Source organism: Salvelinus namaycush, chromosome 1, assembly GCF_016432855.1.
Source record: "Salvelinus namaycush isolate Seneca chromosome 1, SaNama_1.0, whole genome shotgun sequence".
NCBI lineage: Eukaryota > Metazoa > Chordata > Actinopteri > Salmoniformes > Salmonidae > Salvelinus > Salvelinus namaycush.
The window spans coordinates 72,684,880-72,689,305 of record NC_052307.1 but is presented as its reverse complement, the minus strand read 5'-3'; positions in this window follow the sequence as shown (position 1 = coordinate 72,689,305).

Sequence of the window (4,426 nt, the reverse complement as noted above, 5' to 3'; positions counted from 1 at the left end):
TTTATGTCAGTTCTTCTTCTACCTGACCTTTATGTCAGTTCTTCTTCTACCTGACCTTTATGTCAGTTCTTCTTCTACCTGACCTTTATGTCAGTTCTTCCTCCACCTGACCTTTATGTCAGTTCTTCCTCCAACTGACCTTTATGTCAGTTCTTCTTCTACCTGACCTTTATGTCAGTTCTTCTTCTACCTGACCGTTACGTCAGAGCTAAGCCTGAGTGGCTAGCACCTATAGCTGCAGCTCCTCATGTTGCTCTGGCAACATATGGCCAGTGGTCTGAGGGAGGGAAAGAAGGACAGATGGAGAGCGGTGGTAGGACCTGACCCTGTTAACCTGTTAACCCAGCCGTATTAAAGACGTACACATTAGAGACCCACTTAGACTAAGCTGGGCTGGACGAAAGGGGCTCCGCCTCACCTCTCTTAGTGTCTGTTGTAGAGAGGTGACTCAGGCCAGACAGAGGGGGTAATTGTTCTTGGAAAGGATGGGAAGTTTGGGAGAGGGATGTTAACCTTGCACAGTTAGACTCAAACATCCTACGGGTGTTCACACAATCTCTTCTGTCCATAAATGGCTTTTCCCACCAAACATATAGTAGCCTACCTGTTGGCCTACGCAGGCCTACTGAGGACCTCAGTGCTTCCTTTGAGTCTGAAGATGAATCGACTACAGTTGTGTTGAAGTAGTGGACTGAAGATCTGCCAACTGAAGATGGCTTGGTGGATGATAGGTTGACGGACGAAGAGTTGGATGAAGATGAGTGAACTGAGGAGACATTGGTCGACGTGTTGGCAAGTGATGCATTGGCTGATGATACATTGGTTGCTAATGTATCTGCAGTTCTATGAAGTTCCTTTGGGGAAAGATTGAAAAGAAAGAACAAGTAAATACAATAGAATTATGTTCAACATGAACTCAGAAGAGACCATCATTTAATCCTAGTCGTATGAGCCTGTCCTAACTTGACCAGACTCAGCAGCTGTTTGAAAGAGTCTAGTCCTGACCAAATATATTAAATGTTATCATTTACATATGGAGAGTCTAGACAGTGTTTGAGAGAGTGAAGAATGGGTAATTCCCAGCAAACCAAAACTAAGCTCTTTGTAACAGAAACTGATTCGCTTTAATTAACAGTGTTAAAGTTTCCTGAGTTTAATAACGAATACAACGAAGCCTCGATCACCTGGAGAAGCTAGCCATGCTCTCAGGTGACAGATTTAATACTGAGTTGATTAAATGTTTGACATCGAAACGTTTTATAGTACAATTGTACGTTTTGGTTTCACAAAATTCCTCTAAGATTTACAGTAGGCTACATTGGTGCCAAATCAGAGTCCGGAGTGATATGATAAAGAGATACAGAATTCCAGGTAGAAGAATTCTAGAATGAGTAGAAGGGCTGAGAGAATGTTGGCTTCAAATCAGTCATCTACAATGATATGATAAAGAGATACAGAATTCCAGGCAAGCAGAATCCTCATGACTAGAGGTGAGAGAAGAGAACTGTCATCCACCCCCAATACAACTACAGAGCACTACACTCTTATAGGGGGAAAAAAGGGTTATTGAGAGGTTATTTGAAGTGAGCAATGGTGGAAGCAGTGGTGGAATAAGTACCCAATTGTAATACTTGAGTAAAAGCAAAGATAGTATTTGGTTTTAAGTATACTTAATAAGTATCAAAAGTAAATGTAATTGCTAAAATATACTTAAGTATCAAAAGTAAAAGTATAAACCATTTCAAACTTCTTATATTAAGCAAACCAGACGGCATAATTTTCATTTTTTTATACAGATAGCCAGGGGCACACTCCAACACTCAGACATAATTTACGAATGAAGCATTTGTGTTTAGTGAACTTGACAATTGTCCTGTTCTGCTGGCCATTCAAATTGTAAAGAGAACTTTTGCATGTCAGGGAAAATGTTTGGAGTAAAAGTACATTCTTTTTTTTAGGAATGTAGTAAAGTAAAAGTAAAAGTTGTAAAAAAAAATATATATATAGTAAAAAGTACAGATACTCCAAAGAGAGAGAGAGAGAGAGAGAGAGAGAAAGACCAGTGATTATTAGGAGCGTCATTGTGAAGAGAGCTGAGTGATAATTACTGATCGTACAAGTATCTGTCTCCTTGTAATGACTCTCAACAACATGCAGTTATCATGTTGCAACTCAATTATGGAACACGTAATGTCAGCAAACTGAGGCGTTGCGTATAAAATATATTTTATTTTTAAAAAACAGTAATACACATAGAAAAATATTTTTACATATGTCCTCCAATTTAATCTAATGCACAGACACTACAAAACGAGCTTGGGGTCTTTATGTACTGAAAGAAATCCAGGTATAATTTCTGTATTTTGCTGGGAATGAAAAGCTCAGGGTCATTAGTTGTGATTTCTGGTGTCTGTGCCTGACATATTTAACGTGCTCTATCAATGCTGCGTTTCAAAACAGCGGCTCCGCTCTCCTACCTGTCCTCTTGGGGAAGCGGTATCCCATTTCGCCAGCATTATACTGCTGCTTTTGCTGTGGGGAGAAAGAGAGAACAAGGAAAGGTTTGTTCCTAGCAGGTAATCAGCACTTGTGTTGGTCAGGAAAAAGAACCGCGGCGCAAAAAGACTAGGACCTTTTCTCTGACATCAACAGAAGACGAGGCTGAAAATCACTACTGTGTGACTACAACTCAGACAACAAACACAACACTCAATACATTCGCAATGAAAAGCATCTTAAAATGACAGTGTAATAACGTCTTCATATAACATAATAATAATACATTATTTTACAAATTAATTATACATGATTTATGAAACTCACTTATCATGCCAGTTTGTTATATTCACTGCGTCTATGCCCCACGAAATGTGCGCTGAAATAAATGAGTAAAACAATAAATGGAAGTGATGAGTGATCGAAATTATTAAAAGGTCAAATAAAACCTTTCTGAATAAATCAATAATACGACATCAGAATATCAGAACAATCACCGACAAAGTAAGTACAGTTCTACACACATAACAGGTGCGCAAATACAGCGTCCATAATAGTGCATTACAATATTCTGCATCTATGATATAGAAAACATTTGGCTAGTTGTATTCCTGCAAAAAACTTGCAATGCAAATTAATGATTAAATGGTAAGAAACGGGGAAAAAATGACTTCACAAATAAAACAAAATGTATAAACATGAATAGTCTATGTAGTTTATTCAAAGTGTAGGACAGGAGGCGAAGCCAATTCAATAATGAACACGGGACTTACCTTGATAAATTAGAATAAAATAGAACGATAAAAAATGCAAAAATCTTTTCCTGCTCAAAATTAAATTAGGATCCATTCGTGATTCATACAACCCACGGTCAGTGGAATCACTTTCTCCCCCGCCAGGTAAAATGTAATTTAGCTGCACCATCGATACATTTTTTCTGATACCATGTGGATAATTTCCTCCTCACAGATTTCCTCTCCTTCTCTCGCTTTTTCCATTCGGGTTATTCCGGAAGAGCATCCTCGCTCCTTGGATAGGCACCAGCCGCTCCTGCCTATTTGCATAATATATGCAAGGATGGCAGGTAAACTAGAGGCGCGAGGACAGAGATGGCCCGGGTTCTGATGTGGTGCAATATTTCCACTTAGGTGGACATGTTTTGTAAACCACTTTAACATCCAGTGGGAAAGTATGGTTAAATGTGCTTCTAATTTGTGATTTGTGATAGATCGCCTATAGGGCCCAGGCTATAAATCCAGTATGCTTAATTTTGGAAAAGTAAACATTCTACAAATCAAATATAATTTGTATCACAAGCCATAGGAACATGTTTTTGTTTTAAATCTAGGCTAAATGTGTTTCTAAATGTTACATTTATTAAGGCACTTGACATTTTATTTTACACCTGATAGTGTTGCACATCTGAACCGTCTACAGATATTCCTACCGGTAACAACTCATCTACTGCCTCGACAGCGCCCTCGTGTGTTCCATATGTCAGTCCATTATATTATTACTGTACAACATGCAGAGGGAGAGAAAGAGAGTTAGAGAGAGTGATAGACGGAGAGAGAGAGAGGACAGGGGAGGGGAAGGAGAGGGGGGAGAGGGGGGGGAGTAGAGAGGGGGGGGGGGGGGTGGAAGAAAAGGGGGAGAGGGAGAGGGAGAGAAATTGAATTGTACATTGCAAAACATATTTCCATCAATCAGATTTCATTTGAACATACGTTTTTACAAAGCTTTAGCAAAACGCGGACCGGTACACCCTAAATAGCCAGACTCAACATGGACCTGAACACCCTAAAGAGCCAGCCTCAACACGGACCTGAACACCCTAAAGAGCCAGCCTCAACATGGACCTGAACACCCTAAAGAGCCAGCCTCAACACGGACCTGAACACCCTAAAGAGCCAGCCTCAACACGGACCTG